The 21,913-nt window shown below is 35.3% G+C and overlaps 1 protein-coding gene across 2 annotated transcripts in view; it reads left to right on the forward strand.

Moving 5' to 3' along the window:
• The window catches only part of ZNF148 (zinc finger protein 148), a 120,179-nt gene that overhangs the window by 20,164 nt on the left and 78,102 nt on the right, over positions 1 to 21,913 (forward strand). Inside the window, exons 2-3 of one of the 2 annotated variants that reach the window (XM_041722505.1) lie at positions 11,379 to 11,505; positions 21,669 to 21,804. The gene's annotated coding sequence lies outside the window, so the exon portion shown is untranslated. The remainder of the gene's footprint in view (positions 1 to 11,378; positions 11,506 to 21,668; positions 21,805 to 21,913) is intronic. The other variant, XM_041722499.1, reaches the window with a different exon arrangement.

Genomic DNA, 21,913 nt, shown 5'->3' on the forward strand with positions numbered 1-21,913 from the left:
GAACTCCAGGATCATGTCCTGAGCCAAAGGCAGATGCTTAACTGCTGAGCCACCCAGTATACTCTTTAGGATTTTATGTATATAAGATCATGTCATCTGTAAATAGAGGTGCGTTTTACTGCTTCCTTTTCATTGTGAATGCATTTTATTTAATTTTCTTGCCTAATTTTCCTTGTTAGAATGTCTAGTACAGTGTTGAATCAAAGAAGAGAGAATAGACATCTTGTTTCCAGTTGTAGGGGGAAAGCATTAATTATTTCACCCTTAGGTATAATGTTGTTAGATTTTTTATAGATGGCCTTTATCAGGTTGAAGAAATTTTCTTCTATTCCTAATGTCCTGGGAGTTTTTATTGTTAAGAGGTTAGATTTTTGTCACATTTTTCTTCATCTGCTGAGATGATCTACAAAAAGATAAAGGTTTTGTCCTATTCTGTTGAGAGGGTGTATTATTTATATTACTTGATTTTAGGATGTTAAACCAATTTTGGAATTTTTTTTTTTTTTTTGAGATAGAGAAAGAGTACATGTGTGCATGGAGGGAGGGCCAGAGAGAAGAGAGAGAGAGAGAGAGAGAGAGAGAGAGAGAGAAGCTTAAGCAGGCTCTGCACCCAGCATGGAATCTAATCCCAGATCCCATGACCTGAGATCATGACCTGAGCCAAAACCAAGAGTCGGATGAAACCAAGAATTGGGCACTCAACCGACTCAGCCACTCAGGTGGCCCAATGATAATTCTTTTTAATCCTTATATTGGTGATTTGTATCTTTTCTGTTTTTATTTGTTAGTCATATTAGAGACATAAAATTTTTGCTTCATTGATTTTCTCCATTTTCCTGTTTCAGTTGCATTCATTTCTGTTCTTTATTATTTCCTTCCTATTGCATGCTTTGGGTTTATGTTTTGCGCCCCCCCCTTTTTTTTTAGTTTCTTGTGGTAGGTAATGAGGTTATTGATTTGAGATCTTCATTTCTAATGTAAGCAGTCAGTGCTATGTATTTCCTTCAAGCTAATGCTTTGCTGCATTTCACAAATTTTGACATGTTTTTATTTTCATTCATTTTTATGTATCTGTGTATATTAAATTTTTCTTTGAGATTTCCTCTTTGACCTATCAACTTTTTAGAAGTGTTTTGGTTTTTTCCTGTGTGTTACGAGGTTTTTCTGTTGTTTTTCTGTTATTGATTTCTAGTTTAAGTCCATTATGGTCACAGAATTCACTCTATTATTTTAATTCTTTTAAATTTGTTGAGGTTGGGACGTCTGGGTGGCTCAGTGGTTGAAAAGCTGCCTTTGGCTCAGATTGTGACCCCGATTGGGATCCAGTTGTACATCAAGCTACCTGCAGGGAGCCTGCTTCTCTGAACTCTGCCTGTGTCTCTGCCTCTCTCTGTGTGTGTCTCTCATGAAGAAGTAAATAAAATGTCTTTTAAAAAAATTTTGTTGGGCAGCCCCGGTGGCGCAGCGGTTTAGCGCCGCCTGCAGCCCAGGGCGTGATCCTGGAGACCCAGGATCGAGTCCCACGTCGGGCTCTCTGTATGGTGCCTGCTTCTCCCTCTGTCTGTGTTTCTGCCTCTCTCTCTCTCTGTCTCTATGAATAAATTAATAAAATCTTTTTTTTTTTTTGTTGAGGTTTGTTTTGTAGCTCAGGGTATGGTCTGTCTTGGTAAATGTTCTCTGGGTGCTTGAAAAGTGTGTTAGGCTGTCATTGGGTAGAGTATTCTGTATACAGTTGAACTTAGAATGACATGGGCTTGGCTTGTGCTGGTCTGCTTATATGTGGATTGTTTACAGTACTGTAAATGTGTTTTCCTTATGATTTTCTCTAACATTTTATCTATTTTTATGTAAAAATGGAATATATACTACATGTAAGATAAAAAAAACTCTGTGTTGATGTATTATTTATATTACCAGTAAGACTTCTAGTCAACAAGTAGGCTTTAGTAGTGAAGTTTTGGAGGGAGTCAAAAGGTGAGCATGGATTTTTGTCTGTGTGAGGGATTTGTTCAAGGATCAACTGTATATCATTTAGATTCTGTTGGTTGGTTGTGTTTTAATATAGCCACTGTGCTTTTCTGAAAAGTATTGTTACAGCTTTTTCATTACTTTATTTTCAGCATATGTTATCAGATTTCTTGTTAGCAACATACAGTTGGGCCATTTAAAAAAATCTGCTCTGCCAGTCTGTCTTTGATGAGTTTACTTAGGATATCTGCATTTAAGGTAATTATTGATATGTCATCACTTATGGCTGCAATTTTTTTTTTTTGCTTGTTTTCTTTGGTTTTAGGTTTTTGCTTCTCTTTTCTTGCCTTCCTGCAGATTATTGGAACATTCTTTAGGATCCCATCTTTTATAATGTGTAGAAGATCTACTTAAAATGTTTTTGAGTCTGTCTTGGTGTAGTTTTTGCAGTGGTTGTTGTAGTTATTACCCGGGTGATTTATAACAGTCTGCTGATATCAGCAGATTACAACGTCAACAGATGTGTGTGAACTTCTATATTACCCTTTACCTTCTCAAGTTTTAAACATAATTGTCTTAGGTATGAAATGGTGTTGCAATTTTTGTTTCAATAATCAAGTATGATTTATAAAACTAATGATGGAAAAGATAATCTGTTGTGTATACCAATAGTTCTTTTCTTCCTGTTTGGAATGTTTTCTTCAACCAGTCCTTATAAGTATGGCTGCAAGTGACACATTCTTCTAGTTTTTCTTGTTTTGAGAATGCTTTGTAAAAATGGTTTATTTGTTCCTTGCTGTGGTCTGAATGCATTTCCCTAAAATTCATACGCTGAAATTCTATTAGGAGTTGGGGCCTTTGGGAGGTGATGAGGTCATGAGGGAGGAGCCCTCATGATTGGAATTGGTGCTGTTATAAAAGAAGCCAGAGAGTAATTCCCTTGCCCTTTTCTAAAAGCCCTGTGAGGATACAAAGAGAATTCCGTTACCTGCAAGAGAGCCTCACCCAACTATACCAACATCCTGATCTGGGAATTCTAGCCCTCCAGAACTGTGAGAAATAAACTAGTGTTGTGTATAAGCCACCCATTCTGTAGTATTTTGTTGTAGCAGCTTAAATGGATTGTTAAACAGATGTTTAATAATTCCGGGGCAGCCTGGGTGGCTCAGCAGTTTAGCGCCGCCTTCGGCCCAGGGCCTGATCCTGGGGTCCTGAGATCGAGTCCCACGTCGGGCTCCCTGCGTGGATCCTGCTTCTCCCTCAGCCTGTGTCTCTGCCTCTCTCTCTCTCTTTTTCTCTCTCTCTGTCTCTCATGAATAAATAAGTAAAATCTTTTAAAAAAAAAAAGTTTAATAATTCCTGAAGAATAGTTTCATTAGATATAGAATTCTTGAAGAAAAAAAAAGAATTCTTGGTTGGCAGTTCTTTATTTTTCCAGTATTCAAAAAATATATGCCTCTTTTCTTGGCCTTTCTGATTTCAGATGAGAGATCTGGTGTCATTTGCATTGTTGTTCTATTATAAGTAGTATGTTGTTTCTGTCTGCTGCCTTCAAAGTTTTTTTGTTTTTAATTTTGATCATTTAATTATAGTGTATCTTAGTGTAAATTTCTTTGTGTTTATCCTGTCTTGGGTTTGCTCAAGTTTTTGGATTTGTAAGTTTGTATTTGCCACATTTGAGAAGTTTTCAGCCATCATTTCTTCAGATACTGTTTTACCTCCTCTCTCTACTTTATCTCTGAGACTCCAGTGATATTAATGTTGGATCTTTTGTTATTGACCTACAGTTACCCAGGATTTAGGTTTTTTTTTTTCCTGTTTCTTTCGTAGTTCACATTGGGTAAGGTCTGTTTTCCTATCCTCAGATTCAATGATTCTCCCTGTCATCTCCACGTTTGTACTAAGTTTATCCAGTGACTTCAGATTTTTCTCTTACTGTATTTTTTAGCTGTATAATTTTCTTTTGCTTCTTTTTAAAAATAAACTCTGTGTCTCTGCTTAGGTTTCCCATTTTCTCACTTGTTTTGGGAAAATTTATAATTGATTGATGAAGCATTTTTATTACAGTTTTTAAAAATCCTTTCTGGGCAGCCCCGGTGGTGCAGCAGTTTAGCGCCGCCTGCAGCCCAGGACGTGATCCTGGAGACCCAGGATCGAGTCCCATGTCAGGCTCCCTGCATGGAGCCTGCTTCTCCCTCTACCTGTGTCTCTGCCTCTCTCTCTCTCTGTGTCTCTATGAATAAATAAATAAATAAAATCTTTTAAAAAAGTCTTAAAAAATAAAAAATAAAAATCCTTGTCAAATAATTCCAGTGTCTGATTCATCTCTGTGTTGGCCTTAGTTGATAATCTTTTCTCACTCACGTTGTGACGTCTTGATTCTATTCAGAATCTATTTTATCTATTAGTTAGGAGGCTCTGGGTGCTATTTATAGTTTTATTTTAGCAGACATACCCTATTTAGGTTTAGCATACAGATTTTGGCCTATTTTTATAGGCTGTGTTTCCAGTGGCAGTTTAATTTTCAGAGCCTTTGTGGTCACCTTAATTGATCTGATGCTGCTTTGCTCCCACTAGTCCTTGCTGGTGCTGCCTAAGGGAGCAAAAGAGTTTTCCCCATGCAGGGTTTCTGGTATCTTGAGATGGGAGAGGATTGTGGTAGGATCCTCCTGCTATTCATACAGCGTCTCCCCATTCTTCCCTGCCACCCTGTCTCTGGGTGAGAGAGGAGTGGCTTGGCCTATACTCAGCTGCTTGCTCTGGTTGTGTTCCTCAGTTTTGCCTGCTTGTCTCTGTATCTCTAGCTGGAAAACCGGTTGCTCAGGCCAAGTGGATAAGGAAAAATTTCTTCCCCTGGTCTTTGTTGTTGGCTGGACTTCTGCTTGGATCTCCTTCTTATATTGTAGAGGAACTCCAGTTTAATTTGGGGGAGGAATGTGACTATCTGGTATGCCTTCTGTTGCTGAGTTGGTGGTCGGGAAATGCCAGTCTGGATTGCCTTTTTCTGTTGGGGGTGGGGACTAAAAACACCCTGCTATTTTTTTGTTTTTTTTTTTTGTCTTCCTGTCCCAAACTGGTTCACTGCCTCCTTACCATTTTCAGTTTTCCTCTGGTTGTCTCTTGTATTATTTCAGTGGTTTATAATTGTGCATAGTGAGGAGGGGCAGGGAAAAACAGATTTGCACCATCTTGTCTGGAGTGGGAGTTCAAGTTCCTTAATTTTTGTGAACCTACGTGATCTCCAGTCAGGTTATATCAGTTTTGAAAATAATGGTATATGGATATGTGCTTTGTGAAGTTTTAAGCACTATATTAAAGCTTGCTTTGGTTATAAATCAGAATATCAGACACCTAAGAAGTTTTTGGCAAGTCAGCCCTAGCCTGTTGAAGATGGTGCCAGGGAATAGATATGTGCTATTTTACTAGGCATCTGTCACATAAACAGAATTTTGTTATGTAGTTAGTTAAAATGAGGTTATAAATTCTGAATATTTTCTTCAAAGGTGTGTTTGTTTAATAAATTATTTGCACCTAAGATGTTTAATAATTCCAGTGGTATATTATATTAAATATATATTACATTTTTCAGAGCAGTACTGAAAATCTTGTATTATGCAACCAGTTTAATCTGTTTCTGATTCGTAGATTGAAAAGGGCAGAAATTTCCGACTTTTCTAAGTGAGAGTAAATTGGCCCAAATAAGAAAATGCCCATTCTACTTTAGCATAAACCTGTGTTTCTAAATGAGTTGACTTGCTAAATTGACTTCTATTTAGAAAAGCCTCACAAACATATTTCATGAATTGTTCAAACTTAATATAGTTACTACAATTACAGAGAAATCACTGTGCTCCTTTGCAGCCACTTTTTGAGGTATTCTCTGACTCTGATGGCAAATCATCAGTTTCCTAATCAGATTAAAAACCATTTGTTGCAGACAGCCTCTCCTCTGCTGTCCTGTCTGCTGCTCCCTTGTGTTGTATTCAGTAAACTTCTGTCTCCTTTAAAAAAACAAAACAGGGGGATCCCTGGGTGGCTCAGCGGATTGGCTCCTGCCTTTGGCCCAGGTCGTGATCCTGGAGACCGGGGATCGAGTCCCACTTCGGGCTCCCTGCATGGAGCCTACTTCTCCCTCTGCCTGTGTCTCTGCCTCTCTCTCTCTGTGTTTCTCATGAATGAATAAATAAAATCTTAAAACAAAAACCCATTTGTTTTATGTGTGGGCTACATACCTCTACATTGTGTCTAGTGTAATTCTGGGCATGCATTCTAGACAGAGATAAAAATGATTGTGGTATTGATTAAGATGAAAATTGTCAAGATGAATGAACTGGCTTTTTGTGGACCTTTCGCAAGTTTTTAAATGAGAGTTTTTAATTATATTTCTTAGGTAATAACTCCAGTTTCTTATCTTTGACTTTTAATATTTTAACGTTTTTGTTTATAAAACAAAAAATCAAATGTAAATAAACTTTAATTTTTAAATGGATACTATAATTTTTAAGGATTTCTTTAGTTCTTAGCGTGGAATAATTTTTGTGTTACAAAACTCAGATGCATTTAATTTTCTGTTTATACGGTAACTATTGTAGATAGCACTTTAAATTTTTATCTTCATTTATATACCTCACATGTGTGTTTATATATATGTATGCACACACATGCACGTGCACACACACACTTTTTTTTTTTTTTTTTTTTTTTTACTCCCAGGGCATTTTTGTTTGTTTTTAGAGATTTATTTATTCATGAGAGAGGCAGACACAGGCAGGGGGAGAAGTAGGCTCCCCGCATGGAGCCCCATGTGGGACTCGATCCCTGAACCAAAGGCAGACACTCAACTGCTTGAGCCACCTAGGCGTCCCTCCCAGGATATTGTTTAGGGTAACATTAAATATGTTTTAACATGGGAAGGACTTGGGTACTTAATCCCATGAACCTCAGAGATAAACAATAATACCTGTCTAGAAAACTATAGGGGGTCAGATGAAATGCAACAAGTGAAAGCACTTTAGTATACCATGAAGTACTTTATCAGAGTATACTTGTACCATCTTTGAGGAGATCATTTGAAAATTTGCTTGAGTGATCTTGATCATCACTGTATAAAATATGATTGTTTACAAATTGATGTACATTCAGTAAAAATTTATGTACAAGTAAAAGTAAAGCAGCTTTCCCGTAATTTTACTTACTATTTTTTTTTTTTAAAGAGAGAGACTGTGCAGGTGTGGGAGGGGGAAGGGCAGAGGGGGAGAGAGAGAATCCCAAGCAGGCTCCATGCCCACCATGGAACCTGACACACAGCACTCCACTCCATCTCAGGATCCTGAGATCACAACTGGACCTGAAACCCAGAGTTGGAGGCTTTACCGACTGAGAGTGTGGTTTACCAATCTTAAAAATGAATTTCTTTTAGTAAAATTTGGGAAAAGATTACATAGTTACTTGATAGTTGTCATAGTTTTTGGGAGGTGTCTCTCCTCAACAGGTAATTTAGGTTAGTTCTCTCTCTTTAGCGATGTATAGTCTAAGGAGTTTATAAAAATGCTTGTGGTGGACAGTTGGTTTCTTGTTTGACAAGTGTTTATTGTTTAGGTAATTTGAAAAGGTCAAGGGCAGGTGAACATTTTCAGTTCATGGGTTTATTTTACTCACTTTGGTCAGTTTTCTTTTAAGAATTTGATTACTCCTTTGTAGGATTTTCATCCTCAACTAAGTGGATTAGCTACATTAATTGCAAAGTTTATAAGATCTTGGCCTCATTTTTGTTGAGAGTAGAAATGGAAATGTCTAAGTTCTAGAAGGACCTGGACAGGGTAATTTCTAGGATGGTTGATTTGAATTTGTTGGGCTGTCATTCCTACTGGGGAAAGATCTGGTGATGAAAAATACACTGTTAGACCATCATTCACATAGAGTTCTAATAACTTTAATTTTTAACACAGCCAGTGTAAATTAAAAAACATGTATGTCTGTGGTTTGGTACTGTGTAGAAATTCTAATCATATTCATAGAAATCTCTTGCCTGGAACAAGCTTTTTTTTTTTTTTTTTTAACACATCATTCAGAAAGTATCATTAAATCACAAAAGAACTAATGTAAGACTAGAACTTGACTAACCATGTAAAATTAAAAATCCATATTTACAATATAGGAGCATCAGTAGTTAAAATCTTGTAAGCATTCACATTTCAGTAAAACTAAAAATGGGATTTTAGGGGCAGCCTCGGTGGCTCAGCGGTTTAGCGCCGCCTTCAGCCCAGGGCATGATCCTGGAGACCTGGGATTGAGTCCCACGTCAGGCTCCCTGCATGGAGCCTGCTTCTCCCTCTACCTCTCTCTCTCTGTGTCTCTCATGAATAAATAAAATCTTTTTTAAAAAGGGGGGTTTTAAAAGAGGTAATTAACCAAGAATTATAGTTTTTATCAATGAATGGCTTTCCTGGAATGGTTATATTTGGAAGTAACATTAAGGTACATGATATAATGAAATACAAGAGAGCTAAATTTTTACTATATTTCTTGATATTTTTATTTCTTAGAAATTCATACTCTTGACAGTTTTTAAGGGGTTTCTTATCTGGATTTTGATCATTAATTCATAAAACCTCATTTTTTGCAATCTTAGTTTTCTAGGCAAAGATGACAGTTGAAACAATTCGGTAGGCTGAAATACACCAGCAAACAACATCCAGATATACTTTGAAGATACTTAATGAGGTAGAAGTTGCCTAGGTTTGTAGAACTAAGCATGGAAAATGTGAAGTATATGAAAAAAGTAAAAAAGTTTCTTATCGTAAAGTGCATAAAGTTTTTGTAGCTTTTCCAACAGTACTTCTGAAATTCATTATTAGCATTCTTTTAAAAGAAAGACTGGAAATTAGGTAGGATTAAATGGTTCTTTACATTGCTAAGAATTATTTTCTACGTGATACAAGGTTTCATAAAGCTTATAGTAGACTCAGTCATTAGTAGGTTGAATCTCTTTACTGTTAAGACCTTCAAGCCCTTTTGGGGATGTTTCCCAAGTTGAAGGGCAGTATTGCCAAAACCTCACTAGACTGGTTTTGATACCAAGTTCTGCTGCATCATTAGGTTAATGTGACTTTTCTAGATGTTTTAGTTTTGTTACCTATGATAGTGTCGTGTGGTGGTTAAGATTCTGGATCTTGATTTCTGAGTTGGAGTTAAACTTTGTATAATCATTAAAAATCCTAAATATCTCCATTGTTTTAGGCACCTAAGATAGATCATTGAACAAAACAAAATTCCTGCCCTTGTGGAGCTTATAGTTGGGGGTAGAAAAATGATAAAATCATAAACAAATAGATTGCATATAGTATGTTAAGAGGTGGTAACTGCTATGCAAGAATATGACAGATAAAAGGGAGATTGGGTAAGTTTATGTGGTGGCAGGTTACAGTTTCAAATTGCATGGCAGGAAAAAGCCTCTTAAATAAGATAATGTTTAAGCAAAGACTTGAAGTAGGTAAAGATTTAATTAGGAGTATCTCTGGGAGGAAGCGTACCAGGCCTAGAACAGCCAGTACAATAGGCCTAGAGGCAGTAGCGTGCTTAGAAGATCTATGGAGATAAAGAGGTCTGGCTAGTGAGGCTCAAGTGGAGTGAACAGAGGGGAGAGTATAGAAGATGAGGTCTGAAAGGCAGTGAAAGTGGTAGTGATGGTGGTGATGATGATGATGATGAGGAGGAGGAGACCATAGCACAACAGATTGTGGAGGGCCTTACAGATCATTATCAGGATCTTGGTTCTGCCACTAACTAGTTTTAAAACCTTTGGTAAGTCATTTAACCCTTCAGTTTTTTCTCTTGTTAAAATGTGAATAATAATAGTATCAATCCCATAAGTTTGTTGTTTAGATTAAGTAAATTAATACCTGCAAAGTCCTACAAAAAACTAGGACTAAGCAAAGTCTGAAGCATATATTCATTGCATTTTTAAATGTGGAATCATCATTAAAAATTACTTCTTTTTCATTTGGTAACAAAGGAAGAATTGATCTCTGCCTTTTTAAAAATTAATTAATTAATTAATTAATGATAGTCTCACACACACACACACACACACACAGAGAGGCAGAGACACAGGCAGAGGGAGAAGCAGGCTTCTGCACCGGGAGCCCAACATGGGATTCGATCCCGGGTCTCCAGGATCGCGCCCTGGGCCAAAGGCAGGCGCTAAACCACTGTGCCACCCAGGGATCCCGCTCTCTGCCTTTTTTTAAAAAAAGATTGAATGTATATATGTATTTATTTTAGAGAGCAAGCGAGCATGAGTGGTGGGGAGGGGCAAAGTGAGAGAGAGATCTCAAGCAGACTCAGGGTTAACTGCAGAGCCTGACATGGAACTCAATCTCACCACCTGAGCTGAAATCAAGAGTTGGATGTTGAACTGACTGAGCCACCCAGGCACCTGTGATTGCTCTCTGCTTTGATTTTTTTCTTTCTTTTTTTTTTTTTTAAATTTTATTTTATTTATTTATGATAGGCACACAGTGAGAGAGAGAGAAAGGCAGAGACACAGGCAGAGGGAGAAGCAGGCTCCATGCACCGGGAGCCTGATGTGGGATTCGATCCCGAGTCTCCAGGATCGTGCCTTGGGCCAAAGGCAGGCGCCAAACTGCTGCGCCACCCAGGGATCCCGATTTTTTTCTATAATAAATTGCTCCACCATCATTTATAGCCCATATCATGTTGTTATTACACTTTGTTGTATGTATGCTTACCATCTTTGCTAAATTATGAACTCCTGTGAGTGGAGACCATGATGTTTATGCATGTCTTATGCATTTTAGGTAGCATGTTGTACATGCATATCGGGTGGTTGAATGCCAACTCAATTAATGACAAAATGTTGGCTTAATTAATGAATCAGTCCTCTTGCTGATATATAGGAATGTTGCCAGTCTTTCAGAAGTAAATAATGGAAGGACAATAGCTGAATGGTTCCTGCAAAGTATTTCATTTTTTTTTCTGTGCCATAGTTATTAAAATTGGTATTGGTAGAAAAATCACCTTAATTTTTAAGTAAGTGTGAGGGTTCATAGCATGTAAAATTAAAAATCTTATTTACAGTAGAGTATGGATTTATTAACATCTGTCATTGACTGGTTAAAAATAAATATCTTGATTGACAGCATAAATATAATGCTCCTGCTTTAAAACATATTCTTTCAGTCTTAATTTCACTGTTTATATCTGCACAAGTGATATAATTAGAGAATATTTAGCCAGCAAAATCTTAAATCAGAGGAATTGCTATGAAGGAATATTCACTAACTCCTGATGTGAGGGAGAGAAGCATGGAAGAGGAAGATCATAACTGACCTTTAGGTGGTTGTTCAAGTAACTGTATTTTATTTTATTATCTCTTTTTGTACTTACAGGGCCTTAGTTTCAGCTTGATAGGAGAGGTGTGGAAGAGGAAGAGGAAGGATAGAGACTTGGAAGGAGAAGTGAAATTGGTAGATGATGCTAAATGAATTAGGGTTCCAGAGACAGAGACTGTGGTAGGTGAGTTACAGGAAATTGTGTGTTTCCATGGTAGGGGAAAGGTGATGGGAATGATACTCCAAATTTCTGTTTACACATTTAGACTTTGAGGTTATATTATTTTGTGTATACATGTGTGTGTGTGCGTGCATGTGTGGCAGAGAGACTTGTTTCCTTTTCCTTATCACTTTACTGTTTTATTTTTTTGTTTCATTCTCTTTTAACAAGTCTAGTTATGTTCTTTGATGTATGAGAGACTTAATTTAGGGCTTTCAATAAAAAGTGATGCAAGAAGATGAGTAGGCTTTTTGTGAAAATGTATTCAACAGAATATTAACATTTTGAAAACATTTGTCCAGTCTGTAGATTTTACTATATTCTGTGATGATGGCATATGTAATAATGTCTTGATTGTGAAGTAAATATATCCAATCAACTTTCAAAGAGACTCATAATGTAATGCTAAAATATATAATTTGAAGAGATTTTTACTTCCTGTATATACTTTGCTATGCTTTTTCTATTCAAGTTACACTATTCCTATAGCTTTAGAAATTCTAATTCTGAATTAATTCTAAAAGTGAAGAGCATAGAATAGGGAATAACAGTGTAGTGCAAGTACAAGTTTTGCTCTACTTGTTTTTAATAATGTCTACCACAATAGTATAGTTTTATGGCAAATGCATATTCAAAAAATTAATATAATCGAAAAGGTGGCATATATGCTTTTCTGAATTCTTGGAAACAAAACTTTGAGGCAGCCATTAAGAGCTTAGTATAAATAATTTTTTTTAATAGATTTTTTTTTGGCTTGTAACTATTTTACTAACAAAGCTACTGACTGGCTGAGGGACTAGAAAATGCTGTCATGTTTGTGATCCCTTGATAAAATGATATAAACACAACTTTGAATGAATATATTGGTTATTTTCTAAAGACTTAAAGTTTCTTTAATTGTTTTGCCTTTCATTTATAGCTTTTATTGATTTGCCTGATATTTATGGATCCCTAAAAATGTGTTAGGGCTACTATATAAATTTTATTACTTCTGAATTAAAAATTGTATTTGGCCTCTTCTTTGTTTCTAATTAAATTTCAGTTTTCAGTCTTCATTATCTTCATTTCATATGCTAGGAAAAAATACTACAGTTACATAAAAGAAATTGTATGTGTCCAGTATCAATGCAGTATCAACACAGGGTATTAACTTTCTTTATTAGTCTCTGTTAAAAGGTTTATTATAGCATAGCATTTAAAAAATATGTATAGACCATTTCAGCATTATTAAATACCTTTGCTTTGAAAGTTTAAATACTTAATGTTTTTGTATTTTTAAAAACTATATTAATGTAGTTAGACTTTTGAGCTGAGGGAAACATTACTTTGGGGTTTCATTGGAAAACATACTCTTTGAATAATGTAGAGTATCAACATAAGATTTTAATGAAACACATTTTGTGTTTACTTTTTATTTTTTAAAGATTGTATTTATGTATTTTATAGAGAGGGAGTGAGCGTGTGTGCACATGCATGCACACACAAACTGGGGAAGGGGCAAGGGGAGAGGGAGAGAGATTCTCAAGCAGACTTACTGCTAAGTGTGGAGCCCGACACAGGGCTTGATCCCATGACCCCAGGATCATGACCTTCGTAAAAATCAGGAGTCGAACACTTAACCAACTGAGCCACCAATCCATTTGTACTTTCTTTGTTCAAATTGTTTAAGATAATTCTGGGTTATTGCCAGGGTTTTAAAGAAATCTTAGTCCTCAACTAGAAATTAAATTAGGAAAAGTCCAATTAGTGTCTCCTCATTTCCTTGGAATATCATTTACTACTAATTTTATTTACTCCAACAGTATCTACTATGGAAAGAAATTGTTAGATTTAGCATATATAGATACTGCTATTTTACTTGACTTTAAGAATATGTCTAATCCTGACTGTTTTGAAGGGTAACCTGTATGTTGTCCTTTTATGGGATAGAGGGTGGAATTAGGAGCTTGGAATTTGAGCCAAGTAATCTTGTGGGATGGGCATTTGTCTAACATAGGGGTAATCCAACATTGTTTTACTCAATGTTTAATTTTTACTTGTGATAGATGCCCATGTGCTTGCTTAGGAACTGCACTGATCACAACTGTTGGATAGTACTCTGTATCTATTGGACAATTCCTTTTCCTTTTATACCCACTTACATATAAGCATGAATAATATATATGTGTGTGTGTGTGTGTGTGTGTGTATAGAGAGAGCGAGCGAGCATGGTATTGCTATATATGGATAATGAATATCTACATTGAAAGAGTTAATGTTAATGGTTTTATAGGATTTAGATCATTATCCTTTCCCACTTTACTAGATTACTTGCATGTGTTTTTTTTTAGGCCCCAGTTCCCTTATTTTAGGAAGATTGATGATTCTTCTTTCTGTTTGGCTTATGTTAGTACATATGTTAGGCCTGTGCATTTATCCTTCAGATAAATGAAAGAAAATTAAATATTTAACAGTTTTCAGGCTATTTACATATCTGTCAATGGCACATAGTCTCATGTCGGTTTTTAATGATCATAAAAATTCTAAAGTTTCTCATAAACTTTGATTTGAGAATTCCTTTAAAATGAGAATGTGAAGGGACCTCTGGGTAGCTTGGTGGTTGAGCATCTGCCTTCGGGGATCGAGTCCTGCATCGGGCTCCCCGCAGGAAACCTGCTTCTCCCTCTGCCTGTGTCTCTGCTTCTCTGTCTCTCATGAATAAATAAATAAAATCTATTTTAAAAATGAGAATGTGAAAATAATAGCTAACAGTGGCCATATTTTAAGATTTCTTTATTTTTCCATATATTTTAGTAATTGTCATGTTCAACATCTCTCCTTATCCAGGTTTATTGTAAGAGGCTACACACTTAGGCAATAGAGAATGTTACAAGATTTTTTAAAAAGACCCTCCATATTCCTACTCAGGGTTAACGTGTGTGTGTGTGTGTTGTATGTGTGTATCCTATCAGACATTTTCTATATATATGCAGACATTTGTATGTATACCTGTATTTACACATTCTTTACATGGATGAGATCACACCATACATAAACAATATGCCTTTTTTGTTGTTAACTTTATATTTTTGCATATCATTCTTTCTCATTTCATTCCGTGTACTATTCCAGTGTTTGGATATGCCATAATCAAATTAACTACTAACTTATTATTTTTTTTAACTACTAACTTATTTAGGGATAGTTAGATTTTTAGTTTTTTTTGCTATAATGGTAGTATGTTGGATATTCTTGGGCATGTCTTTGCATGTATTTTAAAATATAATTGCATTATAGGGGGTGCCTGGGTGGCTCAGTCAGTTAATTAAGTGTCTGACTCTTGATTCTGGCTTCGGTCATAAAATCAAACCATACATTGGGATGCATGTGGGAAGTCTGCTTAAGATCCTCTCCCTCTCACTCCGCCCTTCCTCCATTCCCATTCACATATACTTTCTCTCTCTCTCAAAAAAAAAAAAAAAAAAAAAATTAAATGAAATAAATTTGCGGTATAAATTCCTAAGGGAAAAATTGTTGGGCCAAAGAGTGGTACATTTGATAATTAGGTGCATGAATTGCCTAACTAAAGATTATTGATAGGAAATCTCTATCAGGAAAATCTTTATCAGGAATCTAATTTCTGTGACAACACTAGTGTCAAACTTTTTAATATTTTTCAGTATTTTGTTGTTTAGTATTGCTTTCCAGAATTTCATCATGAGTGAGCTTGAGCATTTTTCCGTTATTATTGGCCATATGTATATTTTCAGTGATCTCTGGTTATGTGCTGAGCCCCTAGCCATTTGTTAGGCAAATTATTTTCACCAAATTTTTGCTTATCCTTTGATTTTATATTTGCCTTTTTAGAAGTTTTCATTTTTTATGATTAAATTTAGTGATCTTTTCTTTTATGGCTGGGGCTGGGGGTTTCTGTGTACAATTTAAAAGATCTTCACCATTGGTTATAGGACTCACTTTTTCCTCTGTGTTGTCACATCTCTGAAAGACATGAATCACTGGTTTGTCATGGGTTGACATTATTATTTTCTTTCTTAATAATCCATAAAATAGCCATGTAGCTTAAGATTGGTAGTTGTAGATTCAGTGAACTATGATATGAAACGAGATACAGGTTTTCTATTGCCTTTTATGGTTTAGATTGCTTAAAATCTCACTATATTATTTTGAATATATCTGGTTTAAACAATAAATGTAGAATACTAGCTTTACTTTTTCTCCAGCTGGCTAACTAGTCGTCCCCATTCCAATTATTGAATGATGCATTTCTTTTGTGTATTTGAAATGCCACATTTTTTATATCTGAATTTCCATGTTTTTGAAGGGCATGTGTCTGAAATCATTTCTTTTTTTCTTTTGCTTGCTTGTTTGTATACTGTGAGTATTAAGAGAATTCAGTAAAGGAACTGCTTATGAAATTAATTTACACAAGTAATTTTTTAATATAAATAATAGGCATTAGGACTAATATTATGGAAGGAAAAGTAGACATTCATAATAACAACTAAAAAGATAAAATGGGAGCAATCTACTTGAAGAACATTTTGAGACTCTACTGAGGGATAAGAAAGAAAATTTGAATCAATTCAAATTTATGGTAGTAAATTGTGATACTAAACTTATTTCGTTACAAAAATAAAATTGATTTTTGTTTATTGCTTTAATAGTTTATGATCTTGCTGAAATTGTTCCTTGTGACTTTGTTGAACTCACTTATTCTCTCTAGTCTTAGTTTTTTGAGAGTTTTTATTATGAATAGGTGCTGAATTTTGTCAGATACTTTTTTCCTGTGTCTCTTGAAACAACCATGTGGTTTTTGTCCTGTATTCTCATAATATAATGTATTAACCTTACTTGTTTTTCAGATGTTAAACCACCTTTGCATTCAGGGAATATATCCTACTTGGTCAAGACAGATAGGCCTTTTTATATGTTTGCTAATATTTTATAAGGATTTTTTATATCTAATTTTATAATTATAGACATTGCCGAGTAGTTTTCATGTGATGTCTCTACTTTGATATCAGGGTAATTCTGGCTTCATGGATTGAGTTTTAGAATATACTGTTTTCTTCTGTTTTGTGAATGAGTTTGTGCGGGATTGGTACTTCTTCCTTGGATATTTGAAGGAATTCATCAGTGAAGCCATTTGGGCCTGTGCTTTTCTTTGTGGGAAATTTTAAAATACTAATTCAGTTTGTTTATTTGTTATATTCAGATTTTTCTATTTCCTCTTTAGTCAGTTTTGATAATACATGTCTTTTTAGGAATTTGTCCATTTTACATAAAAGTTGTGTAATTTTGTTGGTTTAAATTGTTATAATATTCCTTCCTTTATAATTCTTAAAAATTTTTTTGAGGTATAATAACAATAACATAATCTTAGTTTCAGTCTTAGAACTCTTAATTTTTGTGAAGTCAATTTTGTTGATCTTTTAAAAGAACCAAGTTTTTCTCTAATTTTCTGTTTTGTATTTCATTAATTTCTGCTGTGACCTTTATTATTGCCTTTTGTCTACTTCAGGATTTAGTTTTGCTCTTTTTCTGTTTTATTAAGGTGAAGGCCTATATTATTGATTTGAGAATTTTTTTCAAATATATGAAATTATAAACTTCCTACTAAATACTATTTTAGCTGCATTTTAGATTTTGAGATTCTTGTTTTCATTCAGTTAAAAATATAATCTATTTTCTCTTTTAATTTTGTATTTGACTCAAATTATTAGAAGTGTGAAATTTAATTCCTGAACACTTGAGGATTTTCTAGTTTCTAATTTAATTGATATCTAATTTAATTTTGTTTTGGTTCAAGAACATCCTTTGTATGACTTCCATTCTTTGAAATTTATACGACTTGTTATGTTGCCTAGTATTTGGTCTAACCTGGAGAATGTTCTGTGTGTGCTTGAAAACAATATTATTCCATTGTTTATGAACTTTTTTGTATATACCAGTTAGGTCTAGTTGGTTGGTACTGTGATTCAAGTTTTATATATCTTTTCTAAAGTTCTGTCTAGTTATCCTATCAATTTTATAGACTGGAATATTGAAATTTCAAACTGTTGTTGAGTTTTTAATTTTTTCAGTAACGTTACTGCTTCATTGTTTGGAGCTCTGTTTTTAGGTGCACCTTTGTAATTGTTATATCTTCCTGACTTACTGATATTTTATCATTATGAAATATTTGTCTTTGTCTTCAGTAATATCTGTCTTAAGGCCTGCTTTATCTAGTATTAATAGAACTATTTCAACTCTTTTATAGTTACTGTTTTTATAGTCTATCCTTTCCCGTCCCTCTTTTACTTTCAGTTGTGAATGTAAAGTATATCTCTTGGTGACAACATTTTTTTTTTTTTTTTTTTGGTCTGGTCTGACAGCCTTTGCCTTTTCATTGGGCTGTTTAGACCATTCACATGTAATTATGGACATGGTTGGGTTTATATTTGTCATTTGCCATTTTTTTTTTTAAGATTTTATTTACTTATTAATGAGAGACACGGGGGGCGGGGGGAGGGGAGAGAGAGAGAGAGAGAGAGAGAGAGAGAGAGGCAGAGACCCAGGGAGAGGGAGAAACAGGCTCTGTGCAGGGAGCCCGACTTGGGACTCGATCCCGGGTCTCCGGGATCACGTCCTGGGCTGAAGGCTGCGCTAAACCCGCTGAGCCACCTGGGCTGCCCTTGCCATTTGTTTTAATATGTCTCTTATTTTTATTCCCTTGTGCCTCCTTTAGTGCTTCTCTTTTACATTAATTTTTAAAAAATATTTTATTTATTTATTCATGACAGAGAGAGAGAGGCAGAGATGCAGGCATAGGGAGAAACAGGCTCCATGCAGGGAGCCTGATGTGGGACTCGATCCTGGGACTCCAGGATCACACTGTGAGCCAAAGGCAGAGGCTTTAACTGCTGAGCCCAACCAGGTGTCCCAAGGTTAAATGTTTTTTAGTGTACCATTGATCTTTTTTCTTTATTCAATATAAATACAAATATAGTTTTTTTGTGGTTGCCATGGGGTTTTACATTATGCATTTTAACAGTCTGCTTAATATTAACTTTAATTCACTGTCAGTAAAATACAGAAACTTTGCTCTAATACAGCCCCATTTTCTCCCTCCTCTAATGTGCCATTATTATTGTATATATTTTATATTTATATATACTGTGGATCCAGCAATACCATATTATAATCGTTGCTGCATACATTCTTAGGTCTTTTAAGGATGTTGAGAGAAGAAATGAGAAAAATATATTTATAGAGTCCTTTAGTTTAACCCACATATTTTCCATTTCTGGTGCTCTTCTTTTTTTCCTGGGTATCTAAATCTGTTGTCTTTTTACTTTCAGCTTGCTGAACTTCCTGTAGTATTTCTTGTTAGGCAGGTTTGCTAGCAAAAAAAAAATTCTCTCAGCATTTTTTTGCCTGAGATACTCTTTATTATGCCTTCATTATTGGAGGATGATTCTGCTACTTTCTTGGTTGACAGCTTTTTTATTTCATTACTTTGAATATGTCATTCCACCATCTTCTGGCCTCTATTGTTTCTCATTGAATATCTGCTGCTAATCAGGTTGATGGTTCTTTATGCTTGTGTTATTTTCTCTTTGTGTTTGCTTTCAGCAGTTTGACTATGACATGTCTAGGTGTGGATCTTTTTGTATTTATCTGAGATTCACTGAAGTTCTAAGACCTTTAGATTTGATGTCTTTTTACTAAAATGAAATCTGGGAAGTTTTGGCTAATATTTTATTAAATTTTTTTTTCTTGTCCTTTCTGTTCTCTCCTCTGGGACTCCAGCATGTTAATTAATTGGTCTTCAAGGCTCTGTTCAATTTATTTCAACTTATTTTCTCTCTGTTCTTCATATTGGATAATTTCAGTAGATACATCTTAAAGGTCATTGATTTTCTGCCATTTTGAATCTGCCATTGAGCCCTTCAAGAAAATATTTTTTTTAGTTACTATACTCTTCAATTTCAGGGTTTCTTTCAGTGTTGTTCTTCCATGTAATTTTCGTACATTTATTGAGAATCTCTTATTTTCATAATTAAAAAAATTTAAAATATGCGCTTTTCACATTATAGATGTTTTGAAATCTTTAAATACATATAAATGAAGTTTACTTATTTTTTTTTAAAGATTTCACTTATTTATTCATGAGAGACACAGAGAGAGAGAGAGAGAGAGAGGCAGAGACACAGGCAGAGGCAGAAGCAGGCCCCATGTAGGGAGCCCGATGTGGGACTCGATCCTGGTTCCCAGGATCAGGCCCTGGGCTGAAGGCGGTGCTAAACTGCTGAGCCACCCGGGCTGCCCTTCCTTATTTTTTAAGTAATCTCTACACTGAACTTTTGGGGCTCAAACTCACAACCTTGAGATCAAGAGTTGAATGAATGCTCTTTCCAACTGAGCCTTCAGGTGCCCCTGTATCCATATTTTTTTAAAGTTTAAATTCTGATGGGACTCTTCATCCCTTTGTATCCTTCCATTTCAGAATTTTCCTGACTACTCATGTCTATTTTTCCAGATAGGCTTTTGGCCAAAATAAAATCTACTTATTTATATATAGAGGGAGGGATGAGGGAGAGGCAGAGAAGGAGAGAGGAAGAGAGAGAGAATCTTAAGCAGGCTTCACACCCAGTATAGAGCCCTATGTGGGGCTTGGTCTCTCAACTCTAAGATCATAAACTGAGCCTAAATCGAGAGTTGGATGCTTAAATGACTAGAGCCACCCAGGCACCCCAAATAAGTAAACATTTAAACAAATATGGATACAGTGTTGAAATGTTTTTAAAAAACGAATTAGTATTATACTTTCAAGAAGTTCAAAGATAGAAATATTACTGGCTTGTTTTAGGTGAGAAAGACCATTCTTCTTGCCTTACACTATTGTAAAAACTGATTTCAAGTCATAGAATATTTTATATGTCATCTGGTCTCCAAGCTTCCTGTGGAGTATTATAAACTTATGGACAAATAGGAACCTAATATTTTTATTTTTTTATTTATTTGGTTTTAAAATTTTTATTTACTTGAGAGAGAGTTATGCACAAATGGAGGAGGGCAAAAGGGAGAGGAACATTAAGTGCAGAGCCTGACATGGGGCTTGACCTCATGACCCTGAGATCATGACTTGAGTGGAAATCAAAATTCAAATGCTTAACCCACTCACTGAGCCACCCAGGCACCCCAGGAATCTAATAACTTTTAATAAAGACCTATGGTAGGAAATTCCATAAACTCTTGTGTCTGTTACTGTGCTCAGAAATACTGTCAGGAAGATTTATTGTGTATAGCTCATGTTCTCTATTTTTTGGATCTGGTATACCATCTCCCCGTGATTGTTGATTGAGTAGCTTCATCTTATTGTCACCTTTTCCTGTCAGAGATGACCTGGCTGATTATGTTTCTATAAATATTTAACAGAATTTTACAACTGTATTTGTTTCTATGGTGAATAAATACATATTCTGTACATGACTAGTTCTATTTGTTATTTGTAAGGCTTGGTATTGTGTTTGCTTCCCTTTTCATAGACTTTGCAAAGCAGGTATGAGTAGTACTATTAAATGGCATTTTAATCTTTGCTTTCTCTTTTCTAGCTTTATATGTCCTCAAACCTCTGAACTTTCCTCAATGTCACATATTTCTGAAGCTGTAGACTCCAGATTTAGGCAAATTAATCTTTAAAAATTTTTTTAAAAACAACTAAGTTAGAGAGAGCTTACGTGCATACCTTCACAAGAAGGGGGAGTGGCAGAGGGAGAGAAGCAGACTCCCTGCTGACAATGGAGCCTGAGGGGGGGGCTCAGTCCCAGGACCCTGAGATTATGACCTGAGGCAAAATCAAGAGTTGACTGCTTATCCGACTGAGCCACCCAGGTGCACCTAGGCAAATTATTCTTTATAAGATCAAGGTTATTTTAGTTACTACTTACCTATTTTATTTTACTGGTTTCAGACTTAAAAGCAAGTTATTGTACTGGTCATTCAGGCCTAGCTTCCTTTTTACAAAGAATGATCACTTCATTATTCATAACAGTTTCTCCATGTTGTATTTTTACAGTATTTTTTCCCTTCATAAGTAATGTATTTTGTTGTATGTTTTTCTTTTCTCTTTTTTTCTTTTGTAGGACTTGGATGGCATAAGTGATTAAGGTGGTGTTGAGGGTCCCTGAAGCTTATGAAAGGTAGAAACTCAACCATGATTTCTTTTTCAACTCTACAGCATTCCCTTCCTTGAAGTCTTCGTTTTTACCTTAGTCTCAGGTAATGTCACCACTTGTTTTTCATAATTATGAATGAATTATTGTTTTCAAATATGAAACCATTTTTTGGTGATAAAATTTCATGTTGATTTTTGTATAGTTTATGGTTT

The sequence above is a fragment of the Vulpes lagopus genome, chromosome 1 (assembly GCF_018345385.1).
Source record: "Vulpes lagopus strain Blue_001 chromosome 1, ASM1834538v1, whole genome shotgun sequence".
NCBI classification, from domain to species: Eukaryota; Metazoa; Chordata; class Mammalia; order Carnivora; family Canidae; genus Vulpes; species Vulpes lagopus.